Here is a 15134-nt window from a genome sequence, read left to right as displayed (position 1 = left end):
CAGTTGATTGTGGAGCTTTAATCCGCTGCTTCTGAGGCTGCTGGGAGAGATTTCCCTTTCTCTTCTTTGTTCTCACAGCTCACAGGAGCTCAGCTTTGGATTTGGCCCTGCCTCTGCGTGTAGGTCGCTGGAGGGCATCTGTTTTTTGCTCAAACAGGATGGGGTTAAAGGAGCCGCTGATTCGGGCGCTCCGGCTCACTCAGGCCGGGGGCGGGGGGGGGGTGGAGGGGGGGAGGGAGGGGCACTGCGTGCGGGGCGGGCCTGCGGCGGCAGAGGCCAGCGTGACGCCGCCGTGCGTTCTCCCGGGGAAGTTGTCCCTGGTTCCCGGGAACCTGGCAGTGGCGGGCTGTACAGGCTCCGCGGAAGACGGGTGTGGAGAGTGACCTGTGCTCGCACACAGGCCCCTTGGTGGCTGCAGCAGCAGCCTTAGCGTCTCCCGCCCGTCTCTGGGGTTCGCGCTTTTAGCTGCGGCTCGCGCCCGTCTCTGGGGTTCGCGCTTTTAGCCGCGGCTCGCGCCCGTCTCTGGAGTTCCTTTAAGCAGCGCTCTTAAACCCCTCTCCTCGCGCATCAGGAAACAAAGAGGGAAGAAAAAGTCTCTTGCCTCTTCGGCAGGTGCAGACTTTTCCTGGACTCCCTCCCGGCTAGCCGTGGTGCACTAGCCCCTTCAGGCTATGTTCAAGCCGCCAACCCCAGTCCTCTCCCTGCGCTCTGTCCAAAACCGAAACCCGAGCCTCAGCTCGCAGCCCCGCCCGCCCCGGCGGGTGAGCAGACAAGCCTCTCGGGCTGGTGAGTGCCGGTCGGCACCGATCCTCTGTGCGGGAATCTCCCCGCTTTGCCCTCCGCACCCGTCGCTGTGCACGCTCCCGCCTCCGCCTCCCGCACTCTCCGCCCGCGAAGGGGCTTCCTAGTGTGCAGACCTCCCACTGGTGCAGGTGCCGTCCTTATTCTTTTGTCTCTGTTTTCTCTTTTTTTCTTTTGCCCTACCCAGGTACGTGGGGAGTTTCTTGCCTTTTGGGAGGTCTGAGATCTTCTGCCAGCCTTCAGTAGGTGTTCTGTAGGAGTTGTTCCACGTGTAGATGTATTTCTGGTGTATCCGTGGGGAGGAAGGCGATCTCCACGTCTTATTCTTCCGCCATCTTCAAGCCGTCCTCCCAGAATCCCCTTTTCTTATCATTAAAATTATTTTGGGACTTCCCTGGTACCACAGTGGATAAGTCTCCACGCTCCCACTGCAGGCGGCCTGGATTCGAATGCTGGTCAGGGAACTAAATCCCACATGCATGCTGCAATTAGGAGTTCACATGCCACAACTAAGGAGCCTGGGAGCTACAGCTAAGGAGCCTGCCTGCCGCAACTAAGGAGCCTTCCTGCTGCAACTAAGGAGCCCAGCTGCCGCAACTAAGACCCAGTGCAACCAAATAAATAAATATCAAAAAAAATTATTTTGCCCTTAAAATAATGCCTAATGTTTTGCTTTATAAAAGTCAGATTTTCAGATTATATTCTAAAACTACACCCAGACTAATGATAAAATATGGGAAACAATGAAGCAAAATATTCTGAACCTGGTAAGTAAATTAATATTGGAACACAGTAAAATAAAAACAAAACAACAACAAAAACAAGCCTCCCCAAATAGTTGCAAACAAGCCTCCCCAAATAGTTGCAGACTATTCACTCTAATCATGTTTACTAAAAGATTGGCCAATCCTTCAGGAAACATCTATTGGATTTGGCTCTTGTTACAGGAAGTCATATTTCTGGACAACTGCTTAATGTGGAATTCTTTAATGTTAGCAAATATGTCAAATCACAACATTTATCTGTATTTTAGATTGTGACAATTGCACTGATAAAAAAGTTTGTTACTCTCTCTCTCTTTTGGATATGAAGTGGTTGTTAGGTATGATTTTATAAAGCCGGGAAGTTTCCTCTAGGAATGAAATGTTAAAAGCTGTTTACTGTGTAGGTCTAATTTCTTGTCATTTGTAATACTATGAGAAAGAAAACTTAAAAAAAAAAAAAATCCCAGAGAAAAGAAATAGCTATGCCAGGAGAAAAAAGCGAATATCTTCATGTTACACCAAATAGCATACAACATATGTAAACTAAGTTTATTTAAAAAAATTTAAAAAGCTGAAGTGAAGGGCAATGTCATAGAATTATATACTGCTAGAGATATAAAAGACTACAGGGAGGGCTTCCCTGGTGGCGCAGTGGTTGAGAGTCCGCCTGCCGATGCAGGGGACACGGGCTCGTGCCCCGGTCCGGGAAGATCCCACATGCCGCGGAGCGGCTGGGCCCGTGAGCCATGGCCGCTGAGCCTGCGCGTCCGGAGCCTGTGCTCCGCAACGGGAGAGGCCACAACAGTGTGAGGCCCGCGTACCGCAAAAAAAAAGAAAAAAGAATAAAAAAAAAAACCCAAAAAACTACAGGGATAAGTATCTAGAATATCCTGCGTTTTTTAATGAGGACACTGAAGCCCTGGATCTAATTTTTTCTCTCCAAAGTCTTACATTTGCATATTGACAGAGCTTCAACTCAAACACAGGAATTGTGACCATCCCAAAAAAGGGCAACTGCAAGCTTAAGAAAGACCCACTATTTTCATAAATGTCTTCTACTTTCTTTTTTCCCCTAAAGTGAATTTCAGATTATTTACATTCTCTAGAAATTAGCAATTCATCAAAACATAAGTAGGGGATTTTTATTCTCTGTTTTGGACTAAAGTTCTATAAGTAAAGTAAGTCAAGAAACTCACCAATTATTTTTTTAAACTTTTGTGTTTATATTTTTAAGAGGAAAAATGATCTCCCTCTAAATAATAATAGGGAATATTAATTATTACTAGCTAAGAGAGAAGAGTGAGAGAACTGGATGTGGAGAAGGAAAATTGAGAAGCAATAAGAGAAAGCGGGAAAGTCAAAAGATAATTATAAAGTTTAGTGGAAATGTAGGGAGTTCCCTGGTGGCACAGTGGTTAAGAATCTGCCTGCCAATGCAGGGGACACAGGTTCAAGCCCTGGTCCGGGAAGATCTCCCATGCCATGGAGCAACTAAGCCTGTGCACCACAACTACTGAGCCTGCACTCTAGAGCCCGTGTGCCACAACTACTGAAGCCCACATGCCCTAGAGCCCACGCGCCACAACTACTGAGCCCATGTGCTGCAACTGCTGAAGCCCACACACTCTAGGGCCCATATGCCACAACTACTGAGCCCACGTGCTGCAACTACTGAAGCTCACATGCCTAGAGCCCATGCTCCGCAACAAGAGAAGCCACTGCAGTGAGAAGCCCGTGCACCACAATGAAGAGTAGCCCCTGCTTGCTGCAACTAGAGAAAGCCCACATGCAGCAATGAAGACCCAATGCAGCCAAAATAAATAAATAAATTAATTAATTTTAAAAAGAATAGTGGAAATGTAAATATGTAAAAATATTTCTGAAATTTGTAAGAAAGGTCCAAAGAGAGTGTATATATTTTACTAAGAAAAATACAATGAACAAAGCAAAACAAGATAGAAATACATAATAAAAGAAATAATACCAAAGATTCTTCCTTATATCGTTGCCCATAGCTAACAAAACTCTTAGAAAAAAGGTGGGGAATTATTTTGTCTAGATATTACAGTTAAATTTGTAAGACATTTTGTCAAAAGAAGGTGGCATTCATTTCTTTGAATGAGTTCACCTTTCCACATCACAGGGACTCTTCTTAATCTAATACAGTTTAACAGCAAAGATCTTCATAGTATGCTGTTTTCATTTCTTTCCTTTAAGCAGGAAAATAAATAAATAGATAAATAAATAAATAAAACTTGGTATTATATATCTAAACCAAAATGGAGATTTCTGAGGATATAATTCTGGTCAACTACTAATGCCAGTAGCCCCAAATGGAAGGAAATAAAAAAGAAAAACAAAGGAATACAATGAATTTTGGTGTGAGAAAAGAATTGAATATATTAACTATATCTTTATTATCATTACTGTCCATATTAGAAAGAAAATTACATAGAAAGACCTACGGCTGCTTCTATTTTTTCTCCTGTTTGTATCTGCTCTTCTAGGCATCCATTATTTAGTAAGATAAGAAAATGGTATTTCAGGACCATTGCTTCTCTGATTATGTCTATCAATCAATCTCCTGATTACATAATTTATTAATTCTAATTAATCTATTAATTAATATTGAGTATGACATCTTAGGAGGTATATGTATTTTGGAAAGACAGTTGAGACCTTCCTAACGGGTTTCTAACTAGAACCTTGATTCATAGCTTATGTAATTCAGATTATTTTACCTTTTTTAATTTTAAAGATCAATAGATAAAGTCAAGTCTGCTTCCTCATTTTCCCTCAAAGTCTGTTGCCATCTTAGATTTTGTCTCTGCTTAGACAAATATATTGGAAACTTCTCAACTTCCTGCTTTTGATAGTATCTGTTGTAGTATGAGAAAAGGAGAGCAAAATGTTAGTCCATGTATGGGAAGTTCCCACAAAATATTCCTATACTGTCATTTCCTTGAGGGAAAGAGAAGCAAAATTTATACTCGATATACCTGAGGCTAGATATTTATAACATTCTGGTGTCAGATAAATAATGAGGTAACTTTGTTTCTGACTATGAAAGTGTTTTGATTCCAAATATTAGCTAAAGTTTTTATACTTAAGTACAATAAACATGTTGAACCAGTAATGATCAATTTTCTCCCTCCTCAGTGAGAGTAATTCTGCGGGTAAAGTAAGTCCGAAAGTAAAAAACCCAGGAACTTCTGATTGTGCTCTAATGAAAAGCAACTGAGCTTAGTTCAAGATTGGAACCGCAGCTGTTGGTGACTACACCCATGACATCCTGAGTTCAACTTTCTGAGTCATCATTGTAAAGGAACAGGGGCCCCAGGCAGCTAAGTCATGGTCCTCCAGGAACCATTAACATGTTAATCTTCGGCCACTTCCATTCAGACTGTAAAATGTCAGACCCATGAAACAATGAACTATGGACTCAGAGAATGAAAGGAAACTAGTGCTACTTCCTTTTTTACTCATAGCATCCAATAAATAGTTCTTTTTTCTCTTGGTTCCTCACATTGAATGCTCATTATTTTACATTTTTATAAATATCTGCTAGTTTCTCTAAATTGCCATTCCTTTTTCTCCTATCCATATTCTACCTAACACATAATCTCAGGAATCAGATAGCATGTTCCTGTTAAATGCCCTACTTAATTCCCCTGATTGTAATTTTTTGAGAATGAAGACCAGAGATTTTATTTGTGTTAAGTTACTTCAAATCCTAATAGGTTAATTTATAAATGATTAAAATTTATCATATTGGGCTTCCCTGGTGGTGCAGTGGTTGGGAATCTGCCTGCCAATGCGGGGAACACGGGTTCGAGCCCTGGTCTGGGAAGATCCCACATGCCATGGAGCAACTAAGCCCGTGTGCCACAACTACTGAGCCTGCGCACCACAACTACTGAAGGCCACACGCCTAGAGCCTGTGCTCCACAACAGGAGAAGCCACCGCAATGAGAAGCCCGCGCACCGCAATGAAGAGTAGCCCCGCTTGCCGCAACTAGAGAAAGCCCACGTGCAGCAACGAAGACCCAACATAGCCAAAAATAAATAAAAAAATAAAAAATAAATTTATAAAAAAATTATCACATTGTACACTTTTTGTACCCTGCATAAGTTCTAATACATAAAAAGCACAGTTAATGCTCAGCTTCAAAGATATTAAAAATTGAATCTGCTTATTCAAGTGTAACGATTGAACTGAAGATCTTAAAATAATTTAATCTCTTCCAAGCCTTCTCAGAAAAGATCTTTTCTCCAAGATTTCTTATACATAGGATAACTTATCCATCTCTACCCCACCCTTATCCCTCCTATGTCGAGTTTATCTGCCTTTGAAATCCTTATCTTGCCTTCTTCAAGATATATTATTACTTGACACTCATTTTTGATCCCAATGCTATACATTGTTTTCCTTGGATATTTAATCATGTCTCAGATATATTTTCATGGTGACATGTAAGCTCCTGAGAGATCTGAGGAAAACTATACATTCCCTTCTAAAGAGCAAATACATGGCTCAGATATTTTTTCACACATGTTTTTGAGGACCATCCATGAATGTCCATTTACTTATATCCTTTCGGAAGAGGCTTCCAGTACCTATTAGGAAGGATAGATGGTCACTTGTATCTCTTTGGCCTCTGAATAAGGAGATGGTAATATGGAATGCAGGTGGTGGTTGGGAGAGCAATGTTGACATAGTAGTGATAGGGCAAACACTGTTACCTAAGGAACCTTTTCCTTTCTTTAGGGATATAACTAATAAATGCAAATGGCTTTAAAGGAGTTTCATCCAGAGTTCACCACAAATAGAAAAACAAAAAAAACCAATAACCCTCTTTTGCCATGTTAATTGAGGCTAATCTAAATTCTCTCTAAACACTTTTCTTCCCCTGGAACATTCTCCAGCAATTCCTTAAGAGAAAAACATACAAAAAGAGGTTAATCCTGGGAAATCTGAAACTTGAAAAAAATTATTGGCACTGAAAGGAGGGCCTGAGTGTTTCTAAGGTAAATTGCTTATTTCATAATTTTTTTATAAACATGCATTAGTGCCAGGATGTAGATGCCATAATGATTTCTTTACTGTGTACCTGTTTTCCTTTCCTCATAGACTGAATAACTATGGTAAAGGAGACTAAAACCACAGAACTCAAATAAGATGCATAGAAACTTCAATAATGTACACACTCTTACATAATTATAAAAACAAATTCTAATGCTAAATATAATTTTTTTTACAATATTTGTCATTTGGGATTATCTGTTTATATCAATTGGTATATATAAGCAGGAAACACCTGAAACATCTTTCATAAAAAGAGAAAGTTTTAAGTCGTGCTGTCAATGAACTTTCACAGCTTCCAACATGTAGAAGTATCCAGGAATCAGGGGAGGAAAGATAATTATGAGAAATTGTGATAGGAAACTATCAGTAAAGGCAATCTTTAATTCATTGTAAAACTCTGGAGGCTTTAGGTAAATAACACTCAGCACTCAGAGTTTTGGAAATGCCTGTTGAACAAGTGACAATTTGATTGGTTTTAAGCTTGTAGAATGAATGTGTCATCTAAAATAGAAGAGAGTAAAATATTAGCCACCCAAACAACTACCATTATCAGAAAATCATAATGAAACAAACTGCTTATCTGAAATGAAATAATTATTTTTTAGAAATAGTGAATTTAAGTTTTTCATTGTACAATCATGTAAATATAATTACTCATGAAACATAGTTTCTGAGATATAGCAGGCAAAAAATGTATTTATCTTACCCAGGCCAATGAACAAATTACAGTTTATATGCCCTTAAAATTTCTCATTCTATTTATGTTTATTTTGTTTTTTAAGATATCATTAAAATATGATTTTAAAAAGTAGCCCTTCCACTGCACAGCAAAGGAAACCATAAACAAAACAAAAAGATAACCCACAGAATGGGAGAAAATATTTGCAAACGATATGACTGAGAAGGGATTAATCTCCAAAATTGAGCTCATACAGCTCAATATCAAAAAAACACAAATAACCCAATCAAAAAATGGGCAGAAAATCTAAATAGACATTTCTCCAAAGAAGACATGCAGATGGCCAAAAAGCACATGAAAAAATGCTAAACATTGCTAATTATTACAGAAATAAAAATCAAAGCTACAATGAGGTATCACCTCACACCAGTCAGAATGGCCATCAAAAAAATCTACAAACAATAAATGCTGGAGGGGGTGTGGAGAAAAGGAAACCTACACTGTTGGTGGGAATGTAAATTGGTACAGCCACTATGGAGGACAGTATGGAGGTTCCTTAGAAAAGTAAAAATAGAGCTACCACATGATCCAGCAGTCCCACTCCTGGGCATATATTCAGAGAAAACCATAATTCGAAAAGATGCATGCACCCTAATGATCATTGCAGTACTATTTACAATAGCCAAGACATGGAAGCAACCTAAATGTCCATTGACAGATGAATGGATAAAGAAGATGTGGTACACATATATAATGGAATATTACTCAGCATTAAAAAAAGAATGAAATAATGCCATTTGCAGCAACATGGATGGGCCTAGAGATTAACATACCAAGTGAAGTAAGTCAGACAAAGAAAGACAAATATCATATGATATCACTTATATGTGGAATCTAAAAAAGAGATACAAATGAACTTATTTACAAAACAGAAACAGACTTACAGATTTAGAAAACAAATTTATGGTTACCAAAGGGGAAAGGTTGTAGGGAGGGATAAATTAGGAGTTTGGGATTACATATACACATTACTCTATATAAAATAGATAATTAACAAGGACCTACTGTATAGCACAAGGAACTCTACTCAGTCCTCTGTAATAACCTATATGAGAAAAGAAACTGAAAAGGAATAGATATATGTGTAACTGATTCACTTTGCTGTACACCTGATACTAACACAACACTGTAAATCAACTATACGCCAATACAAAATAAAAATTTAAAGAAAAATAGCCCTTCTACTTCCAGCCACAATGGATTAACATTGGATTTATCCTCCCACCTGAAACAACTTAAAAAAATAAAATAGTCAAAATGTATTAAATGATGGTTTTCCGCTAACTAAATACTGGTCAGTGAAGAGCAGTGATCCCATAAGGATGGGAAACAAGAGTTCAGCCCTACATTCTGATTTGCTCCAGCACACTGACTGAAGGGAGTTTCCACATTCAAATTCAGGAAGAGGAGGTTCTGGAATTGCCCAGTGGTCTCCCTGAGTTTAAGAGAAAGCACATTGTCTGCAGAGGCCAGGGTAGCTAGAGTATGCACGGTTAAGTAACAGAGTAGAGAGCTATAGAGAAAGAGAGATCCAGAAATCTTCAGATGGCCCTCAAGTCTTCAGCCTAATACTGATCAGTACATATACAAGAGAAAAGTACCCAAGTTTGGGTAAAGAACCACCTTAAAGGGCTAGAGGGGAATAACACTTAGAACACATGTAAAGCTGTGAATATTTTCTTGTCCCTAAATTGCAAAAACCTCCATTCATGGTGCATTAAGCAGAGTAGTCAGAAAGTTTTTTTCTCAGTACTGGGAAAAAAATTAACCATAGAATAAACATTTCTCTGATTCTGTCTAACAAAGCTTGACAGTGAGATAACAAAATACACAATTGTTTCCAAGTAATTAAACTGCAACTCAGAACAGAGCTCAATATTATTTACAGGAATACAACATATTCAGCACTTAAGAAGGTAAGATTCATAATATCAGGCATTCAGATAAAAATTATAAGGTCTGCAAAAAACAGTAAAATATAACATAATGAGAAGAATCCAAATGACACAGAAATGACACAGAAAATAGAACAAACTAAACTAAAATTTTAACTGCATTCATAAACTAAACTAAAATTTTAAACTAAAATTTAAACTAAAGTTTAAACTGCACTCATATGTTCAAGAATCTAGAGAAAATATTGAGTGTGTTAAATAAAGAAAGAAGATAGAGACTCAAACTGAGTTTCTAGAGATGAAAACAACATTATTTGAGATGAAAAATACACTAGATGGGATTATAAACACATTGGACATAGAAGAAAAGATAAGTAAATTTGAAGATATAATAATAGAAACTATGTAAATTGAAACAGAAAAAAACTAAAAATATTAATATTTTTCTTTTACTATTTTTGATTGTGGTAAAATAGATATACCATGAAATTTGCAATTTTAACTATTTTTAAGTGTACAGCTCAGTGGCATTAATTACATTTATATTTTTATGCAATCATCACCACCATCTATTTCCAAAATTTTTCATTACCTCAAACAGAAACTTTGTATCCATTAAGCAATAACTCACCATTCATCCCTTCTCCAGACCCTGGTAACCTCTATTCTACTTTCTTTTTCTATGAATTTGCCTACTGTAGATATCCCATGTAAGTGAAATTATATACTATTTGTTTTTGTGTGTGTGTCTGGCTTATTTCACTTAGAATAATGTTTCCAAAATCATTCATGTAGCATGAATCAGAAGTTCATTCATTTTATTGTCACGTATATTTGAAATTGCTTGCACATAGAAGAGTGAGTAGGCGTTTGATATTTTGATATAATCATTTTGATTCATTTCCTGGGATACTTTGAAGTTTATTCCTAAAAGAACTTTAAGAATATTACCAATATTTTGCAACAAACACTACTATTCTGGAGACTCACCCAATTTATGAGATTTACTCCATTTCTAAGCCTTGTGAAGTAAGGAATGAGGTGATGTTTAGATTACAGGATTATTACAGGATTCAAGGATGGGATAGATGTTGGTAAGAAACATGATTGGAGAGACAGAATGAGGTTGGCAGCAGGGTGGTGGTGGCATTGAGGGTGTGGTACAGTTGAAGGGAGTCAATGGCACTCTATGCTTGGTAATAAAAACACCACAGTATATCAGTGCTGTATTGATGGATACTTTTACATTCCTGATGTTGAAATAGCCTAATCAACAACATGTAATATTTATTCAGTCTAGAGAGAATGCTACCATCACATTTTGATTGAGGAATTTCTTGCAGTAAGTCTGTGTCTCCCCAGGCACCTGTGGTCTATCAGGTGGAGCAAGTGAGACAGAAATATTGCAGCACTGGGACTCCTAGTATGGATCATGGACCTCTTGTTTTTAAAATAATTAAAAAATATGGTTGTTCCAACTAAGAAAGAGCATAGAATCACAAAGGAAGGCCTGAAGAGAGATGAACATAGCAGATTTGACATGCATCCAGTGCTTTTTGTTATTGCTTTTGAAAAGAAGTGGAAATGACTAAGGTGCCCTCATCCTATTGGTAGCTGAATCCTAGGCTCTGGTTCTACACAGCACCTGCCACTTGAAGTGAAGACAGGGAGAGACGGGTAATGGGAAGACTGGGCTCCTAGAGATAATACATCACACCAAGAAAGCAGTCACTGAGGATCTCAGAGACCCAAGAGAGGAGGTCTAGCATAAAGAGAACTCTCTGGAATAACTTGCATCCTTTCTTCATTTTGGTGAGATTTAATATCCAGAAACAAGGACTTCAATAGTCACTCCATGTCTTGAATTCAGATTTCTCCAAATGCAGATGGTAACAATCAAATAATTATAGTATTGGCATATTTCTATAAAAAAAATAATGCATTTAAAAGTATTTTTGTTTTGGGACTTCCCTGGTGGTAACACTCTGTGCTCCCAATGCAGGGGGCCCGGGTTCGATCCCTGGTCAGAGAACTAGATCCTGCATGCTGCAACTAAGGATCCTGCACGGCACAACGAAGATCCTGCGTGCCACAACTAAGACCTGGTGCAGCCAAATAAATAAATACTTTTTTTAAAGTATTTTTGTTTTAAAAAGGACAGCTCTGCAAATTAAGTTTCCTGAGTTACATGTTTTAGATGGTAAACAAGAAAAGGGTGGCTAAAGACAGCCTTTATTGAGAATAGATGAGTTGGACTGTAATACAATTTTTAGATCATGTCTACATATCAAAAATAAATTTATATAATTAATTTTAATCAATATTATTCTACTTATTTAATTTATACCAATAAACAAGATTTTTTTTGAAAACCCTATTCTGAGTACTTCCCTTTCCTTTTCATATTGTCTCTCCTGTCCCACCCCCCCCCCTTTTTTTTTGGCAAGGATGTTTTACTTTTTTTTCTTCTATTAAGTAGAGATGTTTGATTCAGTTGAAATCTGTATTAAAAGTTTGTGACAGTGAATTTAGTAAGCCAACAATTCCTAAAGAATCTACTTTAGGTTATCTACTATTTGGTTAGATTGCTAGGTGTTCTGGGAATAAACAAAACCTTTTCAGCTTGGCTTTTTTCCTCTAGTAGTTTGTCATCTGTCCAATTATCATTATCATTGAATGGTTTTTTTTTTTCTTATAACTTTATCTATTCTTGGCTCCGTTGGGTTTTTGTTGCTGTGTGCGGGCCCTCTCCAGTTGCAGCGAGCATGGGGCTACTCTTCGTTGTGGTACGCAGGCTTCTCATTGTGGTGGTTTCTCTTGTTGTGGAGTACCAGCTCTAGGCATGTGGGCTCAGTAGTTGTGGCACTCAGACTCAGTAGTTGTGGCTCGCAGGCTCTAGAGCGCAGGCTCGGTAGTTGTGGTGCACAGGCTTAGTTGCACCACGGCATGTGGGATTTTCCCAGACCAGGGCTGGAACCCATGTCCTTTGCATTGGCGGGCAGATTCTTAACCACTGCACCAACTGGAAAGTCCCTCAATTATGTTTTGAATTTGAATGATGTAGATAACTAAGATCAGGAAATTAATTCTTAGGAAGGAATGTTAGTGTTATGAAAACTATAGTTTAATACAAAAACAATTTTCTATTTCATAGATTATTATTTTTAAATTTAGCAATACTGTTTATAGTAGAAGATTCTAGGCAAAATAGTTGTACAATCAATAAGCAAATGAAGCCTAGAGTTATGGACAACCAATCAGACCAGCAAGCACTACCTGATGGCATAACCCATTTAAACAGGACCACATTTCCCAAAGAGGTTTTGATCTAGTCATTGGAGATAAAAGAAATGCTTAAAGATATCAGACTGTACCTTTAAAAACAGAAAACAAAACTTGTACAAGTCAGCATACCTAATAGAGAACGGAACCAAATAGTAGTATATATGCCATTAAAGCTCTCTAATAAGATTGTATAGTTACCTGAAGAAGACAAATTTGGCTTCCCAATATAACCATTCAAATTGTTAAAAGTAAATATTTTAAAGTTTTACATCTGTAATGTTAATTATCTGTATTTACATTAATAGTTTTCCAACTCTGTTGATCCCTAAGGATATTTTATACCATTTTTTTAACCCATAGGCCCCAAATTAAAATTTCATACTCCAAAACACTTTCAGAGATTATTCACCCTTCAGTTTAAGTATTAGATAAAATATAGATTATATGTCTTGAAATAATCATGCACTAGAATGATGAGTATAAAATAATCCTAAAAATGTTTTATGAAAGGTTAAAAAACTTTGCAATATCTCAAAACTGACACAATTTTTCACCTCTATGCTTTTACACATAATAAAATATGACTCTCTGGGCTGTATATTTCCTGCTTGGGTTCTGCCCTTTGTATTTAATGTTATCACAATTATACAAAGTCATTTTGTGACTAATTTCCAGAGCACTGAGTCACAGTGTGGCTGTTACTTATCTTTTCTTTTTTTTTTGCACAGCACTGCTCTTGACCCTCATTTTTCCATTAATACTCATACAAACGAGTGCTTTCCATAATTAATTTTTTTTGTTTCATTATTGTTCTGTGGTTGTGTACTTCTGTACTATGTGCTTTCTTTACTACCAGAAGCTAAATTTAATATCGTTTTATAAGCAACAAGAATATGACAGTACATCATATAGGTATGTAATCTATTGCTTTAATTTATGTAATTGTACTATATATAGTGCAATCCTATCTATTCTTATTTTAGTATATTTAGAATATGAGCTTTTGTTTTTGGAGACTTGTAAAATATTTTCTTAGAGAGATTAGTTAATGCTGGCAAGAAATATTTAGACTACAAGGATTCTAATGTTTATACCTTATTTTAAATATCACCAATTAATGGCAATGAAAGAAGTTTCTTTAAACATAAGGCTGCCAGACAGTCTCTTTATTATATTTCTTTATATGTTACTAAATAATGTTTAAAGGTTAAAAAAAAACTTCAGAAAACTCCAATTAAAGACACAATTAGTAAAGAACTGCCACTACAAGCTGAAAATTATAAACAAGGCTACATCTCACCAACTTTTTATGTTCATGGTCTTAAAAGCATAATCCTATACTGCATATATATTTGCTTAAAACTAAATGGAAAATGCTGAGAATTTAGTTTAGCATTGCAATGAGTTTGTTTACAGAGAAGGGTCGATTTTCATTGTAGGGTTACAGACAATGGTCCTCCCGTACAAGTCTTTGCCTCTCAGCACCCTGGTTCCCCCCGCCCCCCGCCAAGGAAAAGAAATAAAAGTTACTTCTCATGGGCTAGAAAGTATATTGCCAAGTACTCACGAGTAAAATCTCTGAAGAAAGTTCTTGGAAAGATTTTTTCAAAGCGGAGCTGAGGTCATTTTGTTTTCCTTTCCAGGCATTGAAGAGAGGATTTATCTTTTCTACTTCTTCTTTTAAACAGATCAGGAAACTGGGGAGTGAAGAATAATAAAAGAAATGCAATCTGATCCTGCCAGCAGTGAAAGGGCGAGGTAAGAATTTGACTTTTATCCAGCTCAATGTCGCTCCCGTCTGTTGGAGCAAAGAGGAGCCTCAGAGCTGGTCTCAGAGATCACCCACAGCTGGGAATAGCCAGGCTTCCTGTTTAGGTCACTCCAACTCTTTTTAGGCTAATTTCGCCAAATTATTCAAAAGCCTTTTCAATTATGAAGGAAACAGACAAAGGAATCAGCTTACACTAAGATTTCAGAATTACTATTTTTGCATAACGATTTCTTTTACTTTCCAGGATTCTTTGTAATCAGTTAAAAAAAAAACACTTTTTTCCCCCAGATCTATATATTTTTAAAATATATTTGTCATCATATAGTTACTTAATAAAGTGAACCTTTTTTTTTTTTGCAGTTTATTTCTTCTTCAAATTATTTCATCCATGTTGTCAATATATTTGTGAAAAACACCTGAGGGCTATTGAAATTCCTTTGATTAGAGAGGCAATGCAATGTATTGCCTGTTGCTGAATGTCAGGCTGTAAACCCTGCCTCAGTTACTTACTAGCTTTGCAATTTTGGTCAATTATTTAAACTCTCTGTGCCCCAGTTTCTTTTTCCCTAAAATAATGATAAAAGTTCCTAAGTTTGATATAAGTAGTAAATGGATTAATATATATAATATATATACATATAAATAGACATAAATAGACATATAAAGCACTTAGTCCTCCACACATAACAAACCTTCAATAAATGTTAACTATCATGTTTATTGCTGTTGTTTATATCATAATTATTATTTTACATGATATGTAAATATTTAAAGGCATCACTCACTTTGCTCT

General features: G+C 37.2%; 1 protein-coding gene across 4 annotated transcripts in view; it reads right to left on the bottom strand.

The window, feature by feature from the left end:
- TFPI (tissue factor pathway inhibitor) overlaps positions 1-14315 on the bottom strand; it is an 81434-nt gene extending 67119 nt beyond the window's left edge. For 3 of the 4 annotated variants that reach the window (XM_029224409.1, XM_029224411.1, XM_029224412.1), the window contains exon 1: positions 14138-14315. The gene's annotated coding sequence lies outside the window, so the exon portion shown is untranslated. Of the gene's footprint in view, positions 1-4306; positions 4390-14137 lie in introns of those variants that run through there. The other variant, XM_029224410.1, reaches the window with a different exon arrangement.
- Positions 14316-15134: the final 819 nt, after the last annotated feature.

The sequence above is a fragment of the Monodon monoceros genome, unplaced genomic scaffold, assembly GCF_005190385.1.
Source record: "Monodon monoceros isolate NGI ecotype Baffin Bay Population unplaced genomic scaffold, NGI_Narwhal_1 Super_Scaffold_16, whole genome shotgun sequence".
Lineage (NCBI taxonomy): Eukaryota > Metazoa > Chordata > Mammalia > Artiodactyla > Monodontidae > Monodon > Monodon monoceros.
The sequence above is the reverse complement of the archived record's forward strand: the minus strand, read 5'-3'. Positions and strand labels throughout refer to the sequence as shown.